Genomic DNA, 20134 nt, shown 5'->3' on the forward strand with positions numbered 1-20134 from the left:
TCTGGTGGTGAGTGACAAGATTCAGTTGCGGCATTGTCATCGATTTGCTCTTGGATAGTTTCTTGTGTTTTTAGGAGGGAACGGCGGTTCCTCTTGAGAATCTGTCCTTCCTCAGTTCTAACAATGTATGACCTTGGTCCTACTTCCTCAAGAACTGTAGCTTTCCTGTTCCATGCATCTGGATCCTCAATCCTGACAACATCATCCCTTGTCAATGGTTTCAGAGTTTTGGATGACTTGTCATAGTGTGATTTCTGTTTCAGCTTTAACAGTTGAAGTCTCTGTCTCAGTTCCTTACTCTGCTTTTCTTTTGCACAGCAGGGTAGCGTGGTACGCAACTTGCGACCCATTAGGAGTTCAGCAGGTGAGGAACCAGAGTCTAAAGGTGAGGCTTGGTAGCTCAGCAGGGCGAGATAAGGATCAGACTTGCTTTCTGTTGCTTTCTTCAGTAGCTGCTTGAGAACTTGAACACCTTTCTCTGCCTTACCATTCGACTGAGCATACAGAGGACTGGATGTGATGTGTTGAAAGTCATAATGTGCTGCAAACTGTTGCCACTCCTTACAGTTGAAGCACGGACCATTGTCGCTAACGGCAATCCTGGGAATTCCATGTCTAGCGAAGATGGATTTAACATGCATTATGACACTGCTTGCTGTTGTGCTTGAGAGCAGCGCCATCTCAGGATAGTTAGAATAGTAGTCAATCACTATTAGATAGTCTTTACCATTCAAATGAAAGAGGTCCATACCAACCTTTTGCCATGGTGCTGTTGGTAAGTCAGCTACTATCATTGGTTCTTTTGCTTGTTTGTTTTGGTGTTTCTGACATGTCTCACATTCGCCGATCATGTTCTCAATGTCCTTATTTATGCCAGGCCAATAAACAGTGTCTCTTGCTCTCCTTTTGCATTTTTCAATTCCGAGGTGTCCCTCATGAATCCTTTTGAGCATGTCTTGACGTAAGGCCTGTAGAATGACTATTCTGTTCTGTTTTAGTAATAGTCCACTTGCGACACTCAATTCTGACCTTATGTGATAGTATTTTGGACAGGAATCTTTTGGCCAACCATGATGAATGTTCTCTATTACTGTTTGTAATACTGTATCTTTTACTGTTTCTTCTGCTATTTGCTTTGATTTTGTGTCTGACACGGGCAGCGCAGCAGTGACCATACTCACATGAACATCCACGTCTTCCTCAGTAGAGCTCACATGACTCATTGTGGGTGCTCGGGATAGTGCATCTGCTAACACTATGTGTTTGCCTGGTGTGTAGATCAGTTCAAAGTCATATCTTTGCAGCTTCATCATGAGTCGTTGAATCCTTGGAGACATCTCATTCAGGTTCTTTTTTATGATGGCAACCAGTGGGCAGTGGTCTGTCTCAACTGTGAAGGTGGGAAGTCCATATATGTAGCCATGGAACTTTTCTAGTCCAACTACCAAGCCTAGACATTCCTTTTCAATCTGGGCGTATCGACACTCAGAATCAGTCATAGACCTGGAGGCATAGGCAACAGGCTTCCAATCTTCACCCTCTGCTTGTAGCAAGACCGCGCCTAGGCCATCTTTTGATGCATCCATTGACACTTTGATTCTCTTTGTTGGGTCAAAGAAGGTGAGTACAGGTGTGGTTGTCAGCACTGTTTTGAGATTCATCCACTCTTGTTCATGTCTTTCTGTCCATGCGAACTCATTTGTTTTACATAGCAGATCTTGCAGACAGGCTGTCTTGGCTGACAAGTTAGGAATGAACTTTCCAATGAAGTTTATCATCCCCATGATGCGTAGCACTCCTTTTTCGTCAGTGGGTCGAGGCATGTTGAGTATGGCGTTTACTTTTTCCATATCTGGCTCTATTCCTTTACCAGATAGATTATCTCCTAGGAAAGTGACTTCCTGGACACCAAACTGACACTTGGCTTTGTTGAGCTTCAGTCCATTCCGGCGTATGCTCTGTAGCACTTTAGTCAGTCTCTCATTGTGTTCTTTCAGTGTGGAGCCCCAGATGATGATGTCATCAACATAGACCCGAACTCCTTCCAGACCTTCAATTATGTGTTCCATCGCTCTATGAATGATTTCAGAGGCAGATATTATCCCAAAAGGCATTCTGAGGAAACAATACCTGCCAAATGGTGTGTTGAAGGTACAGTATTTGGTGCTCTCTTCATCCAGTTTTAGTTGCCAAAATCCTTGTGAAGCATCGAGCTTTGTGAAGTATCTGGCACCTAACATTTCACTGGTGATTTCTTTTCGCTTGGGAATCTGGTAGTGTTCACGTTTTATGTTTGCATTTAAGTCCTTTGGATCCATGCATATTCTTAGATCATTGTTCTTTTTCTTTACACATACCATGGAGTTAACCCAGTCTGTTGACTCTTCAACTTTCCTGATGACTCCTAGTGTGGTCATTCTGTCCAGTTCATTCTTGAGCCGGTCACGCAGGGGTGCTGGAACTCTCCATGGAGCATGTACCACTGGCTGAGCATCCTCCTTTAGCTGGATCTTGTAAGTGAATGGTAGAACTCCAAATCCTTTGAACACATCCTGGAAATTACTCACTACAGAATCCAGTGAGTCATCTGGTCTGCTTATGGCACAGTTTATACGGTAGACTCTCTCGACCAATTCTAAGTCCTCACAAGCTTTGTCACCTAGTAGTGAATCAAGCCCTTCAGCCACAACAGAAAACATGAGATGATGCACTTTGTCTTTGACTGCCACTTTAAGTCTGCATACACCTAAGCTATCTATTTTCTGTCCATTATAGTTCTTCAGTAGTACTGACTTTTTCTGTATTTTAGGCTTTTCTTTCATATTTTTAATGCCACTCATACTGATTAAGTTTGCTTTTGCCCCAGTGTCTAGTTTCAATGTAACTAATGCTCCATTTACCTGCAGTGGGATCATCCATTTGTCCTCTTTTACTGCATTAACTTTATGTTCAGCATTGTCCATTCCTGAGGGCTGCACATTTTCTGTATCCTTTTTGATATTGTCACATGACACCATTCCTATAGAAAATGTCTCACTTAAATCGGTGTCCTCAATCACATTGACTTGTTGCCCTTTCTTTGTTTTTACTTTTGAAAAGCATTGTTTGGCAAAGTGATTCTTTCCATTACATTTTGTGCACATTTTCCCAAATGCTGGGCATTGTCTTGACTGGTGTTTATAACCACAGCGTTTACAATTAAAAAATCCTTCCTCTGATTGCTTTTCATTTCTGTTCTACCCACGTTTCTTCCCCTTGTAGGCCACAGCACCGACAGCAGCACTATCACTTACTACAATCGCACCACTATTAATTTCACTGAAAATCTTCGCGTGCTTTTGAGCTAGCTCACTGGCTTGGCATATTTTCACAGCATTTTCCAATGTTAGTTCGGTTTCTCTCAACAGACGTTCCCTGACCTTTTTATCATGAATACCAAACACAATCTGGTCACGAATCATGGATGATTTCAGATCAGAGAAAGTACATGTCTGTGCTTTCAGTTTCAGATCGGTCACAAAGCTATCAAAAGTCTCATTTTGCTGCTGTGTCCATGAATGAAACATGTATCTCTCATAGGTCTCATTCTTTTTGGGAGAACAATGTGTATCAAATTTCTTTAGCACATCGTCCATCTTTTCTCTGTCCTCCTCGTGATCAAATACAAACATATTAAATACCTCTATCGCCTGTGGGCCTGCAACCATGAGCAGCAACGCTATTTTCCTTGCGTCTGGCTTCGTACCGAACCCGATGGCAGCAATGTAGAGTTTGAATTGTTTTTTGAAAGTCTGCCAATTGCAGTCGACATTCCCCGTGAGTTTCAAACCCTCCGATGGCTTCAAAGTCTGCATGTCGCATTTCACAATATTCAGCAGATTTTACCAATCCTGGTACCATGTTATGTTCATTAATAACTAGTCGTTTTCATTATGAACAGCTAGCTTCTAGCTAGTCACTTTATTCATGCCATGTGGACTTCTGTACAGCATCCATCTTGACTACTACCTTGTGGGTAGCCTAGTGCCTCGTGGGTAGCCCCACTCTTATATACATACAGCTCCTACATACAGCAACATACAGCTCCACCTAGTGTACAATTCTAGAATGACATGTTACTGATCATTACACTCAATGAATACTTTGGGCTTGAATTTCCCAGGTCCATGGAGGCGGGAATGGAGGTGTGTGGGGTGTTAAAATTGCAAAAAGTGGCGGGCAGGCCCAACCCCGCCTCCATCCCGCCTCCAAGCAATTTTCAAGGAATCATGTTTACTGCTCCCATCTCCGTCCCACCTCCAAGAGATGGGATAGGCCCTTAAGGCCCTTAACAAGCACTAAATTGCCACTATTATCCCATTTTGAAAGGCCTTTGTGATTTTAACCCTTTTCCCATGTGAAGCATGCCTGCTCTGAAACACAACGGTGAAACCTGGCGGTAGCACAATTGGATTGCTGACTATTAGCTGCAGCTCCACCATTAAATAGGATATTTGATCAGCCATCATTTGCAGGTGGCAGAACTTTGTTATCTCAGGTCTGGGGGAACTTTTAGAAGGCATAACCAGAGCTGTGGAAGTTTGGAGCCTGACACCCATTCCAGTGTGACCTCCTGGGAAACCCCTCTCGCCACCTTGACTGAGCGCTTCCTCAACTGAGGCATATACCAGAAACATGGGAGCCATTTATTTCCTTCCCTTCTGGGCATCAGATGAGGATGAAGACCAGCCGCGGCACCAGCAGGACCATGAACAACAGCAGCACCAACAGCAGCACCAACAACGGGAGCGCCAAGCTGCTGCTCACCCACCTGAAGCTGCACAGACCAGAAGGGGCCAGCGCATGGAAGCCCGTCGGCACAGGAGATACCCCCCAAACAGGGTCTACAGACACAGGGTCAGCTACCTCAACATGTCTGAGCAGCAGTGCCAAAGGCGGCTCCGACTTTCGCGAGAGGTAGTGGGTGACATCTGTGCAATGCTGCAACAAGACCTGGAGCCCAGAGGACCAGGTGGACACCCCTTACCAGTGGCCGTCAAAGTCACCAGCACACTCAACTTTTTTGCCTCAGGCTCATTCCAGGGATCAGCAGCAGACATCAGCGGCATCGCCCAGGCAGTCGCACACACTTGCATCATGCAGGTAACCGATGCCCTCTTTGCCATCGTACACAATCACATCCATTTCACCAAGGTTCAAGCAAGTGTCACGGCATGTGCGGTTGGTTTAGCTAATCTGGCAGCCTTTCCAAGGGTGCAGGGCGTCGTTGACTTGTAGGGGTTTTTTTGCACAGGTGTGTTCGGGTCGGTCAGCTTTACCTCTGACTGCCTTCCTTGAGCGGTTCGAATCGCTTGCCCCCTGGGTTCTAGACACCGGACTTAGATATATGCAGCAATACAGAGAAGACTCGAGTAGACAGGTGGTTGGATGCAACAAAACCAAGATTTTTATTGAAGAGGAAAACTTAATACAATCCTATGGAAAAACGCTGGTGTACACTTTTACAGGCAAAAATTACAAGAGAGTCATAATAATACTGTATACTTATACAGGGAATGGGGAACACACGGCACATCGAGGGAAAACAACTATCTTAACAATGTCCTTATCCTTATCCCACCCCCTATACTAACTAGGTTAAGCTGTGAGGGGTCAGAATTCATGCTCACCAATCAAAAGGGTTTGTTAGACTCAAAACAACGGTTGGGTTCGGGGTTCGCTCTTGGTGCTCTCTGGAGCCTGCCGTCGTCACGTGGGCTCCGGGTGCTGCAAGAGCGTTGTCCAGGTTCGAGTACCCCAAAGTTACAGTCTCTGCTTGGGTGCTTTACCTTGCAGGGATGGTTCTTTGCCGACAGCTTGAGTTTGCATGAAGACAGTTGCAGGTTGGCTGAGGCTGAAGGCCCAATGATTCGAAGCCTACCCTCAGTTGGCCTTCCCCGGGTGGTCTTCCCTCCTCCTCCCCTCGTCGCATCCCGCTTCGCCTGGCCTGAATTGCCTGTGTTCGCCCGACTTGGTGTCGGGGCGAGTCCAGATAGAGTGGGAGAGGGCACGGGCAAAGGCCAGGGGGTAAGCGCGGGATGGGGGAAGAGCGGCAGCCATGAGGGTGAGGGGCTAAAGAGCCGGGGAGCGGCAGTACCGACAGCAGCAGAGCGGCAGGGGAGCAGAGCAGCAGTTCCTTCTTCTTCCGATTGCTACCTGGGGGCCTTCAGTTATATCTTCGTCGAAAAACCCTTATCTGCGCGCTAAATCAGGTTAGTTCTTTGTTTTAATTTTGGCGGGCTAGTTAAAATAATGGTAGCAATCTATACTGATGGTTTTTAGATGGCTGGTAATTGCATCTACCGGCCCGATAATTGACTCGTATTGTCCTGAAAGTCCTTGATGGGCTTGTCCAGCCTTGATGGATGTGTTTAATCTGTTTCCGATTATGTATGCAGACTGTTTGCTGGCTTTAACTGTAGGCCTCATTGAATTTAGACCTGCCTCCAATTTGGCCTAATACATAATTCACAGTTTTGTCTGGGTCCCAAAACACAAAGTTCTTTTCACAGGAAACCTGCAGCCTTAGTTTCGATTTCCCCAAACTGTCTGTGCTGTAGAATCCATTTTGGAGACCCGTAGGCTTTCTGCCACGAGGCACAGACGCCATCTTGGGTACCCTTTTTAATTTCTAAAAATGTCCACGCAGGGTCCCTTTTATCGATAATAACCTTCGGGGAGATGCACAAATGTTGCAAATCTTACATTTCCCCCTGTGATACTAAAACTTGCTTGAAGTATTGTAGGAATGTCTAGTTCCTATCCAAAAGACTGAGGTCCACTCAGGCGATCAAATAAACAAGGTTTAATGAAAACTAACAGAATTTAACGAATAACTACAGGAGAACATCGAATATAGGTCTAGTCAGTTCGGAGGCTCCACGAGGGCTGCTTGGGCGGTCCCGTGGCTGACGTCATGACTGTAATGTCCGAGTATAAATAATACATGGACTGCAGGAGAACAATAAAACAGGTATTTACTTGAACAGAGGGTAACTTAAGACTGAAATACAGAAGCCTGCTATGGCTTTATATACAGGGGTGGTCACTGCTGGTACTGCAGTATAGAATCAGTTCTTCTCTTAAAGGCACATACAGAACAATTCCTCCCCTTTTAGATAAACAGTACATAACATTCATTTAACAACTAAATAATAACTAATTACAATTACAATTTTCTCTGTACTATATACATCAACTGCAATAATCATTTATAAGTTCAGTCTTTGAGGAGGCTTCCTGATCCTGACTGGATAGCGCCTTTCTCGAGTATCCTGTTCTTGCGGCGGAGTTGATTCTGGCTCATTGTCATTGGTTGGTTCGGCAGCTTCCAATACCACTGCTTCTGAGGTAGACGCAATCTGTACTTCGGGTTGATTACCAGGTGCAACTGCTCGTGGTATGGGTTTGGCTTGTTCCTGTGACTCTAGAATCTGGTCAGCATGGCATCTCACGATGCTCTCTCCAACGTCCACTGTGTACATTAGTGGTCACTGCTGTGTGCATATCGTTCCTGGCTGCCATTTTTCTGTTCGGTAGTCGCGGGCTAAGACTGGTTGCCCTATCTTGAAGCTCCTGGTTGGCTTCTCATTTATGTGCTGGAATTGCTTATCCTCAACATCTCATCTTATGTTTGGTTTGAGCAAATCCAGGCGACATCTTAGCCTTTGGTTGAAGAACATTATGGCTGGAGCTTGGTTGGTGACTGCATGTGTCGCATTCCGGTAAGCAAACAAGAAATTATCCACCTTGTGTTGTAGTGGTATGTCATCATTATGCATTGCCTTTATGGCCTTTTTAAAGGTCTGAACAAACCTTTCAGCCAATCCATTTGTGGCTGGATGATATGGGGCAGATGTGTAATGCTTCACTCCATTATTCCTCAGAAACCTCCGGAAATCCTCTGACACAAACTGTGGCCCATTGTCGGAGCAAATCTGTTCTGGCAAGCCATTCCTGGCGAAGATGGTACGTAGGACTGCAATAGTTTTCTCCGTGGTGATGGAGGACATTTTGATGACCTCTGGCCATTTCGAATGGGCGTCCACAGCGATTAGGAACATTGAGTCCATAAATGGACCAGCAAAATCAATGTGTACCCATTGCCATGGAGATGAGGGCCACTCCCATGGATGTAGCGGGGCCTGTGGTGGAGCGTTTTGGGCCTTCTGGCATCCTGTGCATCTCTTGGTCATATCCTCGATTTCTTTATCGATTCCCGGCCACCACACAAACGCCCTGGCTAGGCTCTTCATTTTTACCCCTCCCAGATGACCCTCATGAAGCTCATTGAGCACTCTATCTCTCAACTTGGGTGGAATTACCACTCGGGATCCACACATCAAGGTCCCCCGGCACACTGACAGCTGTTCTCTCCTTGGCGTGAATGCTGGCAACAGTGAGTCACCATGTGCTGGCCATCCCTTCACCGTCAAATCATAGACCCGAGAGAGTGTCGGGTCATTTCGGGTTTCCTTCTCTATACTTGAGTTTGTAACAGGTAGACATTCGACTATGGTCGCATGGAATATCTCAACAGGGTCCACTGCAGGTGCTTCCTCTACCGTAGGCAACGGTAAGCGCGACAGCCCATCAGCATTTCCATGCTGTTTCGTACCCTTGTACTCTATGTCGTACTGATGTGCCCCTAGAAAAAGTGACCATCTTTGCAGCCGTTGCGCCGTAATCACCGGAACGCCCTTCTTTGGGTTAAAAATGGAGACCAGGGGCTGATAATCAGTCAGTAGGGTGAATTTCTGCCCGTGCAGATAGTGATTGAACTTCTTCACCCCCCACACCAGCCTGAGGGCCTCCCTGTCAATCTGGGCGTAGTTATGCTCGGCTGAGGTCAACGAGCGCGACGCAAAGGCTATTGGCCTCTCTGAACCGTCAGGGAATTTGTGTGACAGCACCGCTCCGATGCCGTAGGGAGACGCATCACATGCTAACCGAATCGGTAGTGTTGGATTGTAGTGGGCCAATACTTCTTTTGAAGTGATTAGGCATTTACATTTCTGAAAGGCACGCTTACACTCATCACTCCATTTCCATGTTACTCCAGTTTGCAGTATGGCATTCAGTGGGTGCAGAATTGTGGATAGATTCGGCAAGAACTTATGGTAGTAGTTCACCAACCCGAGGAACGACCTCAGTTGCGACACATTTTCCTGTGCTGGAGCCTTGACTACAGCCTCAATCTTGTCCGGCAACTTATGCAACCCTTCCTCATCAATCATGTGGCCACAATACGAGATTTGTCTCCTGAAGAACTCGCATTTGGGGCGGTTGGCTCGTAGCCCATATTCCTGTAATCTCGTGAGCACCTGCTCCAGGTTGGCAAGGTGTTCACTGTCATTTTCGCCCGTAACCAGGATGTCGTCCAAATAACACTGGATCCCCGGGATCCCTTGCAGGACTTGTTCCATCGCCCTCTGTCAAATAGCCGGGGCTGATGCTACCCCGAATACCAGTCGATTGTACTGGTAAAGGCCTTTGTGAGTGTTTATCGTGAGGTATTTCCTAGATGCTTCTTCCACCTCCATTTGTAGATACGCTTGGGCCAGATCAATCTTTGTAAAGCGTTTTCCTCCAGATAGTGAGGCGAAAATATCTTCTACCCGTGGAAGTGGATATTGTACTGTGTGCAGGACTGGGTTCACAGTTACCTTGAAGTTCCCACAGATGCGAACCTTCTTCGGTTCCCCAGGCGTGCTGCTCAATGATTTCTTCATTACAGGAATGATGGGTGTGGCCCACTCACTCCAGTCCACCTTGGACAGCACACCTGAATGCTCCAGACTCTCCAGCTCTGCTTCAACGGCTGGGCGGATCGCGTAAGGTACCGGTCTGGCCTTAAAAAATTTTGTGTTTGCGTTATCTTCAATTTTTATCATTGCCGTTAATCCTTTTAGAGTCCCAAGTCCTTGTTGGAACACCTCTTTAGCGTCAGTTAGAATTTTTGACAGTCGTCCAGGTGTGACGTCATCATCCTTTTTATCAGTCACTGTTAGCGCCTGAATGGAATGCCAATCCAATTGTATTTTTCGGATCCATTCATGTCCCAATAATGGTGGTCTTCCATCTGGTAGTATATATAGATACAGTTTCTGTGTTTCCTTGCCATTGTATTCAACTGGCACCCTTATTTTTCCTCTGGGGTAGACTTTTTGCCCCGTGTATGTCTTCAATACAATGGACGTGTCCTTCAAGGGTATGTGTGAGAATAGCCGTTCATAGTCTCGTCGATTCATGACAGTTAGGGCTGATCCTGTGTCCAATTCCATCTTTATTGGGGACCCTGCTATCATGAGGGTGATCCAAATGGTTCGGTGATCCTCCTTTGCGATCACGTTGTGTAACTTTAGACAACTTAGTCTCCTGCTCCCGGAGTCCTTATCACTCTCCTGATCTTCTGAACTACTGTCTGTCAATTTCTTTACTTTCTTGTACTTTTCCTTAGTAGTTCTTGTAGTGTTGGTTTTCTTTCCCGACCTGCAGACTCTTGCTATGTGTCCCATTTTCCCACATTGCCTGCATACTTTGTCCTTAACCCAGCAGTCCTTCTGATCATGGGTTGTTCTGCCGCAGCGATAGCACTTTTCTGCTCCATACGCCATTTCGTTAGCGCTGTATTCTTGTGGTTTCTGTTGTATTTCCGCAGCTCCCCATGCTGCTGCTTCGTAGGATACTGCCACGCTGAAAGCCTGTTCTAGTGTCAGGTCCTTTTCCGAAAGTAGTCATTTCTGGGTTCCTTCACTCTGGAGCCCACAGACAAACTTATCCCGCAAGGTGTCTGCCAGTCCTGCTCCGAACTGGCAGTGCTTCGATAACTTGCGTAGTTCCGTAAGATAGTCAGCATTGCTCTCATTTTTGTGCTGGTTTCTTTTATGGAACTTGAATCTTTCTGCTATCAGCAGCGGTGTAGGGTTTAGGTGTTCCTGTAAGATATTAACAATCTCTTCAAAACTTTTCTCCATTGGTTTAGCTGGGGTAATTAAATTCCGCAATAGGCTGTACGTTCTCGCGCCCATCAAATTTAATAATACCGACGCCTTCTTTCCATCGGCCACCTCATTTGCCTTGCAGTACACTTCAATTCTTTCCACATACGTGGTCCAGTCTTCTACCTCGTTGTCGAAAGCAGTGATACTGCCACTCTTCGGCATCTTGAGTGATTTAAAATGGCACCTCCCGCGCTTTTCCTTCTTCCCCAATGTAATAAAATGGCGCCTCCCGCGCTTTTCCTTCTTCCCCTTGCTGCCACGCTGCTCCTAGCATTCTACAGGGTAATGGCGGCGACCCGCAGCTTCGGCGCGTATCACTTTTCCTTCCCCGCATTCTATCCTCTCCATGCTGCCCTGTTCTTGAGCACCGACCGCGCCCTATGCGCTCCACCCTCTCTCTCCCTCTTCCTCCCGACAATGCTGCACAGCCCGTTTGCAGAGCCGCTTGATCGAGCCCGAGCCCGAGCCCGCCGCAGTCCGGAAGGGTCAGCGCACTACCTGCTACCAGCATGACTTGCTGGAACACCTCGACTGGGGAGCCAGGCCCAGCTCTCCACAGCCTCCCCTGCAACTCTCCGATAGACCCCTGGGCGGTTGCCCACGGTCGACGCCCGCCGTTCTGACTTCGACCTCCAAGAAGCTTCTCTTCAGGGAAAAGATCCCCGTGAGGTGATGCAGTACTGCAGGTGAGTTCGAACCTGCCCGTCGCCAGTGTAATGTCCGAGTATAAATAATACACGGACTGCAGGAGAACAATAAAACAGGTATTTACTTGAACAGAGGCTAACTTAAGACTGAAATACAGAAGCCTGCTATGGCTTTATATACAGGGGTGGTCACTGCCGGTACTGCAGTATAGAATCAGTTCTTCTCTTAAAGGCACATACACAACAATGACGTCATCACATTTTTCTCGCCGGTGGGGGATCACGTGGTGAATGGCGTGACGTCATCGCGTTTACCCGCCCTATTAAAGTGATCGCGCTCTGTACATGTAAACAGTGAAAACAAAGATACAGACTCAGGCTGTAGCTAACATATTATTAAAGGGAATTATATACAATTGATCGGAGTCCCTTAGTGGCTCCGCCACATGCGCCCCCCCCAGAATTGTCTTTAATAGCAAAAGTAAAACGGCGAGGAGGCCTGACAAGCCTGTCAGATCGACTTCTGTAGCCTTGAAGTGGAAGCTGATGGACGGTGGGCGAGTTGGCGGGCGATTGCGTTTGATCTGGCACGGCGACTGTGGGCGGTCGGCCACGTTTCGGCTGTTGTGTGATCTCAACTGGGCGGTCAAGGTCGAAGTGAGCTGGCTTCAACCGGTGAACCGAAATGTGGCCCGGTTTACCCCCGACATCGACCGAAAAAGACTTGTCTCCCGGCTCTATCACGCGGAAAGGACCAGTGTAAGGGGGTTTGAGCGGATCCCGATGAGCGTCGTGGCGGATAAACACATAGTCGGCGTTCTTCAGCTCAGCTGGGTCGTGGGAGCTCTGCAAGCCGTGATGTGACGTAGGCACTGGAGCAAAACTTCTGGCCGCCTCCTGGTGGCTGATGAGCTGCTGGGATGCGGACCATGGCTCTGTTGGAGTCGGAAGGAAATCCCCTGGTACACGTAGCGGCTGACCATATACGAGCTCTGCCGAGGACGATTGAAGATCTTCTTTAGGCGCCGTACAAAGGCCCAAAAGGACCCATGGAAGCCTGTCCACCCAGCCCGCGCCTTGAAGGCTGGCTTGCAGTGCGGCCTTGAGCGACCTGTGGAATAGTTCGCACAGGCTGTTCGCCTGTGGATGGTAGGCAGTGGTGCGATGTAGCTTGATGCCGAGCCCCTGAGCCACAGCGTTCCAGAGCTCCGAAGAAAACTGCGGCCCACGATCAGACGAGATGTCCGCCGGTACCCCGAAACGGGCGACCCAAGAGGAGATGAATGTCCTGGCGACGTCTGCGGAAGTGGTGGATGACAGGAACTGCCTCCGGCCATCGAGTAGTGCGGTCCACCATTGTAAGAAGATGAGTAAACACGTGCGAAGGCGGAAGGGGCCCCACCAGCTCCACATGCACATGATCAAACCTACGTTCCGGAACAGCGAAAGTGGCCAATGGAGCCTTGACGTGACGCTGCACCTTGGCCTTTTGGCAGACCACGCAGGTGTTGGCCCAGTCGCGAACATCCATGTGCATCCACGAATTTGGATGACATCAGCCATTGCGAGGCCTTCATGCCAGGGTGCAACAACCCGTGTATGGCATCAAAAACTTTTCGGTGCCAGGCGACCGGCACGATAGGGCGAGGATCTCCTATGGAGACGTCGCAGAGTAGCGTAGTGCCTGCGGCATGGAATTTGACATAGGCCGCTTGGAGGCTAGAGGGGTTGGTTCTGTAAGATTGGACTTCCGGATCCGAGGCTTGATCCGCAGCCATTAGGGCATAGTCGATGCCGAGCTGGACTGCATGAACGGTCATGCGGGAGAGGCAATCCGCCACCAGGTTGTCTTTACCAGACACATGCTGAATGTCAGTGGTGAATTCTGAGATAAACGTCAACTGACGTTGTTGCCGAGCTGACAACAGTTCGGCGGTCTTGGCCATAATGAACGTTAGTGGCTTATGGTCCACAAAAGCCATGAACGGACATCCTTCTAGCAAGAACCGGAAATGGCGGATGGCCAGAAAAAGGGCCAGCAACTCCCGGTCGAATGTGCTGTACTTCCTTTCGTTTCGCCGTAGTTGACGGCTGAAAAACGCCAGCGGTTGCCATGTCCCATGCACCCACTGTTCCTGCACTGCGCCGATGGCGTTGTCTGACGCGTCGGTGGTAAGGGCGATGGTGGCACCTGGCAGCGGGTGTGCCAGCATGGTTGCGTTGGCTAAAGCGCCTTTTGTGTCGACGAACGCCCAGTCCATGTCGGCTGTCCAGCTAATCAGATCCTTGCCGGACTTGCCCTTGAGGGCCTCGTACAGGGGCTGCATGAGCAGAGTTGCATTAGGGACGAACCGGTGATAAAAATGTACCATCCCGAGGAACTCCTGCAGGACCTTGATGGTCCGCGGGTGCGGGAACGAAGTAACTGCCTCCACCTTCGTTTGCAGGGGAATTGCACCATCCGATGTGATGCGATGGCCTAAGAAATCAATCTGCTGCAGGCCGAACTGGCACTTGGCTGGGTTGATGATCAAACCGTGTTGACTGAGGTGTCTAAAGAGGGTGCGCAAATGGCAGATGTGCTCCTCTTTATTAGGGCTGGTGATGAGGATGTCGTCGAGGTAGACGAATAGAAACTTGAGGTCCCAAAGCACGGAGTCCATCAAGCGCTGGAAAGCCTGTGCAGCGTTCTTCAATCCAAACGGCATCTGCAGAAATTCAAACAGGCCGAATGGGGTGATGACTGCAGTTTTCGGAACGTCTTGCAGGTGTATGGGGACCTGGTGGTAGCCACGGACAAGGTCGACTTTTGAAAAAATGGTATTTCCTGCCAAATGGGCAGAGAAATCCTGAATATGAGGGATCGGGTACCGATCAGGAGTAGTGGCATCGTTCAGGCATCGGTAGTCGCCGCAAGGCCGCCATCCACCGCCAGGTTTCAGAACAATGTGGAGAGGCGAAGACCAGGGACTATTCGACCGGTGAATAATCCCGAGCCGCTCCATTGTGTCGAACTCTGTTTTCGCAGCCGCGAGCTTGCCAGGTTCGAGGCGCCAGGCCCGTGCGTACACCGGGGAGCCAGTAGAGGTGATGTGATGTTCGACACCATGTTTCGTGGCCGTGGAAGAGAAAGTGGGTCTGGTCAGGTCTGGGAAATCTCCGAGGAGGCCAGTGAAGTCACCCGGAGGTGGGAACGCGCAGGAGACAGTGCGCGCCACGAAGTTACCATGGTGGCACGGGATGGAGTGAAAAGTGGCCGCATTGATCAACCTGCGGTGCCGTACATCCACCAGGAGGCCGTTGGCGCACAAAAAATCCGCCCCGAGGATGGCTTGAGAGACTTTGGCCGTGATGAAATCCCAGTAAAACCGCTGGCCACCGAAACACACTTGGACCCGCCGGCTTCCAAAGGTCTGAATGGCCCCGCCATTATCCGCCTGGAGGGAGGGGCCGTGCCCCCCAACTTGCAGATCAAGATTTGACGCAGGTAGGATGCTACACTGCGCCCTGGTGTCGCAGAGGAAACGTCGACCAGATAGGGAGTTGTTGATGAAGAGGAGTTTTCCCGAATTACCGATTGTCATCGCAGCCGCGGGGCGCTCATTATAACCGGTCCTCTTTCGACAGGGTGGCTGCTGTTGTTTTTTTTTGAGGGAGGGCGGCAGCATCTTGCTTTCGCGCCAAAACAGGCATGGTAGAAGCACAACTCCGCAGGTTGAGGGGCTGGAGCAGCGTCTGTGGGGGATGGGCGCCTCGTGGCAGCGCAGTACTGCTGTGTCACCGCGAAGATCTTGTCCGCATCGGCAGCCAGCTCTGTGCAGTCTGTGACTTCCAACCTGGCTAGGGCAGCCTGAACTTGCTCCGGTAGCTGGCTGAGGAATAGCTCCCTGAAGAGGAAGCATTCCAGTTCGGAGCCCAGAAGCGTGAGCATTTCGCTCATGAGCTCGGACGGCTTGGAGTCCCCAAGGCCGGGCATATTGAGCAGCCGGCGGGCACGCTCCGACTTCGTGAGCCCGAAGACCTGTAACAACCGCGCCTTTATTGTTTCATACTTGCGATCTTCTGGTGGATTACCAAGCAGGCTGACGATCTGCGAGGCTGTGGCACTGTCGAGGGCGGAGACCACGTGATAGTAACGGGTCTGATCCGCAACGATGTTCCCGATTGCGAACTGGGCTTCAGCCTGGATGAACCACATGGCTGGCTGTTGCTCCCAGAACTGTGGTAGCTTCAAAGCAATGGCGTTCGATTCCATGTTCAGTAACTTCTGCGAAAACCGTTCGCAAAAGTCGGGGTCACCAATGTAGGAATGTCTAGTTCCTATCCAAAAGACTGAGGTCCACTCAGGCGATCAAATAAACGAGGTTTAATGAAAACTAACAGGCCTAGAAATTCATTATAGCCACTTTTGGGGCGGTAAAGTCGGGCGGCCGCTAAAGTTTGCGCCCGGCGCAAAGTCGAGGCCACTTCGCCGATATTCAGTAGCTTCGCCCTAAGCGTTTGCTCGAGCGCTAAAACTGGCGATGCACGACTCTCTTTAGGCGCTAAGCCGGCGGTGCTGAGCGATACCACCGAGGCCGGGCGCAGCGCAGGTGCGGTCATTTCTTGATTGACAGCAGACACCCTGGCGCCGGCCAGCTCTTAAGGGGGAAGGGTCGAGTTGGTCTGCTGCCACGCCCTGGACACTGCAGCCCTCCAGCTAGGCCTGAACACTGCTGCTGGACCCAAATAGCGCCTGAAAGGATGGAGAAGGCCCGGGAACGAGCGCAGCGCTTCTCAGAGCATGATCTGAGGGTGCTGGTTGGCGCTGTGGAGAAGAGACGCCATATCTTGTTTCCGGACAATGGGAAGAAAGCGACGGCCCGCGTCTACCGGAAAGCCTGGAGGCATGTCGCCACCAGGGTGACATCCAACAGTGAGGTCCCCAGGAGCTCTGTACAATGCCGCAAAAAGCTAAATGACCTCGCCAGGATTGTCAGGGTGAGTACCCTTTCCAGTGTCCTCCTCATCCTTGCATGTGCACCTCAGATTATGGGCAAAGGGACCTGAAAGCCCTAATGGCCAGCCCTCATGCAGCAGCTATGGGACAGTCATGAACATCAATTGCACATTCTGCACTTAACACACTGGCCAAGCTATTCGACCATGGGAGGCAGTGCACACAAGATCAGGGCTACACACTGGCCAGGCTATTCGACCATGGGAGGCAGTGCACACAAGATCAGGGCTACACACTGGCCAGGCTATTCCACCATGGGAGGCAGTGCACACAAGATCAGGGCTACACACTGGCCAGGCTATTCCACCATGGGAGGCAGTGCACACAAGATCAGGGCTACACACTGTACTTAGAGGCCGTCCTTTCTCTTGCAGGCCAAGCTGGCCAATAATAAGAGGAGCCGGACTGAGACCGGGGGAGGCGGACCCCAGATCCAGCAGCTCACCGAGCTGCAACAGCGCGTGGAGCGCATCATGGGTGCCCGGGTGATTGGCCCCATTGCATCTGGAGATGCCGACCCTCTTCTGGGCACCAATGGTAAGGACATCACGTTTTGGACCTCTCTCGTCCCGCTTGCGCATCAGATCTACATCCTTTGCCACTGTCCGACCAATGCGCTGAATGCCACCACTCATGCATCCCTCGCTGATGCCCTCTCCTCACTCTAAAGCTACTCTTGTGCCTTCCTGCTTTCAGATGGTGAGGAGGAGGTCCCTGAAGTTACCAGTGACAGCCCCTCAGAAGAGGAGGAGGAGGAGGAGGAAGAGGAAGGCGGCCCATCAGGGGAACCCTCAGCCGCGGCAAGCCATGCCAATGTAGGGGACACGTCTTCCCTGGAGGGGAGCCTGGGGGAAGTGTCGGAGGGGAGTGTAGCTCCTGGGACCAGCGGCCTGCAGAAACGCGGGAGGGGGGTGGAAGCTCAGCGGCCTTCTCCCCAGAGGGGGGGAAGGGTCAGAGGGGAGTCCAATTGCTGGGCCCAGCGGCGTCCAGCAACGCAGGAAGGGTCGGGCAGCTCGGCGGCCTTCTCCCCAGAGGGAGAGTCCGGCCTCCAGTCCGGAGACGGTCACCGCCGAGGAGCTGCGCCTCCTTGAGGACATGTCCGTGGACTCGGAGCGCCGGCACACGGAGCTCATGGGGGTAGTGGCACGGATGCCTGAGGCCATCGAGTCCCTGTCTCGGAGTGTGACAGAATTCAGGGCCTCACAGGCCACCAGTTTGGCGGAATTCGGGGCAGATCAGGCAGCGAGTCGGGCGGAATTCGGGGCAGCTCAGGCAGCTACTGGCCAGGTGATCAGTGGTGCCGTGCAGTCACTGGCTGCTCTGATGCGGTCACAGAACAGGGCAACACGGGCACTCACTGCTGCCACACTCGCTGTGTCAGCCAGGCATCGCCAGGGCACCCGCCGCGCTGCAGCAGCACAGCGGTCTGTCCCTCGGCAGATTGCTGCGCATGCTGCAGTGCTGGCCCGGGCGAGTGCCAGTGTCTCAGGCGACCAGCGAGCGCCTGCCATCCGCCAGCTTGCCCCCATTCCTCCAGCCGCCACTGCCACTCCCCCAGTGGAGCTGCCACGAGCTGCTGCAGCAACTGATGCTGCCCAGCCACAGCTGCAGCATTCACCAGCCAGCCCCTCGAGGGCCAGACCTCGTCTAGGCCAACCCCTAAGGGCATCTGCCGTCACGACATGTGCCCCTCAGGAGCCTTCCCCCAGCCTTGCAGCAGCCACTGGCCTCACTTTGAGGAGGAGCAGCAGGGCGTGCAGGGGCCGCCAAAGTTTGCAGAAGGCATCGCCCTCGCGGGCCACAAAGTAGAGGGTGTGGCCAAATGTTTTGTTTTTTGGAATGGGTGTTTTGTGAAGGCCGAGGATGAAGGCCATTTTTGTTTACATCTTTTGTTAATCCTCCCCAGGTTGTGGGAGTGAGTCATGTGTGTGAGTGTTTTTTGGGGGTTTCGTCTGTTTTTGGTTTTCATGTGGGAAGGGCCCTGAGTTTGTACAATAAACCATTTTCTTTATTCAGATTGTCCATGTTTGATCTTTGAAGTGTTTGTTGCCTTAACCGGCTGAGGGCTTGCGGAGCGGCTGCAATCATGTTCTTTCATTGGCACAAGCCATTCCCTGACAGGGGGCCTAGAAGTGACGTTCAATAAGCCGCCGACGGGTGGCCCTTGGACCTTCTGCCTCCCTCCTGGGCTGGTACTCCTCCTCCTCCTCCTCCTCCTCCTCATGCTTCTCCTGCTCCTCCTCCTGAGGTGGTGGTCCAACGTGAGGTGGCAGTGCCTGAGTCCTGCGGATAGCCAGGTTGTGCAGCATGCAGCAAACGACGACGAATTGGGAGACTCGCTCCTGCGAATACTGGAGGGCTCCACCGGAGCGATCCAGACAGCGGAACCGTTGCTTCAGGACGCCGATTGTTTGTTCGATGATGTTCCTGGTCGCTTGATGGCTCTCGTTGTATGCCTCTTCAGCAGGGGTCCTGGGCGCGCGGAGCGGGGTCATGAGCCAGGTACACAAAGGATAGCCTTTGTCCCCGATAAGCCATCCTCTTCGGTGAGGCTGTGCCTGGAACATGTCAGCCACAGTTGTCTGTCGCAGGATAAAGGCATCGTGGCTGCTGCCTGGAAAGCGGGCATTGACAGCTAGGATGCGCTGCCTGTGGTCACACACCAGCTGTACGTTGAGGGAATGGTAGCCCTTCCGGTTGCGGTAATCCTCGGCATGCTCCAGAGGTGCCCACAAAGCCACATGCGTGCAGTCAATGGCGCCCTGCACCATGGGGAAGCCCGCTATTCTTGCAAATCCCACTGCACGCTGCTGCTGCTTGTCCAGGGTCATGGGGAAGGAGATGAATTGTCGTCTCCTTCTAAAAAGGGCATTGGTCACCTGGCGGATGCAGCAATGCACGGCGAACTGGGAGATGTTAGCGATGTCCCCAGCAGCAGATTGGAAGGAGCCGGTGGCATAGAAGTTGAGAGCCACCGTCACCTTCACTCCCACCGACAGAGACGTCCTGCGCCTCAGCTGTGGACGCAGATCTCTGTGAAGCAGCTGGCAGATCTCTGCAACCACCTCCCTTCTGAATCGCAGCCTCCTAACACACTGCGCAGCAGACATGTTGAGATAGGAGAACTGCTGGCGGTATACCCTGGGTGGGTAAGGCCTCCCTTGGCGACGCCTGTTGCCCCCTCTGCGTCTAGCCAGGGCTGCCACTCTCTCACGGCATCTGTAAGCCCTTCCGACCTAATGCTGGAACTCAGCGTTGGCACCCAATGCAGCCCCCATAATATGCTGGCAAACACTGAGATCTCAATGAAGGCAAAGAGAATTGCAAAGCTCTGGCCTGAAGCCAAAAATACCTGTCCTAGTGTTGGGCCAAAGCAGTAAGCTCTCTTCCTTGGTCTCGCTCCAAAAATCCGTTGCACAAGAGTGAGTGCTGCAAAATGGCTGCCC

This window comes from Somniosus microcephalus, chromosome 7 (assembly GCF_052327205.1).
Source record: "Somniosus microcephalus isolate GS21.2 chromosome 7, FLI_Smic_1.0, whole genome shotgun sequence".
Lineage (NCBI taxonomy): Eukaryota > Metazoa > Chordata > Chondrichthyes > Squaliformes > Somniosidae > Somniosus > Somniosus microcephalus.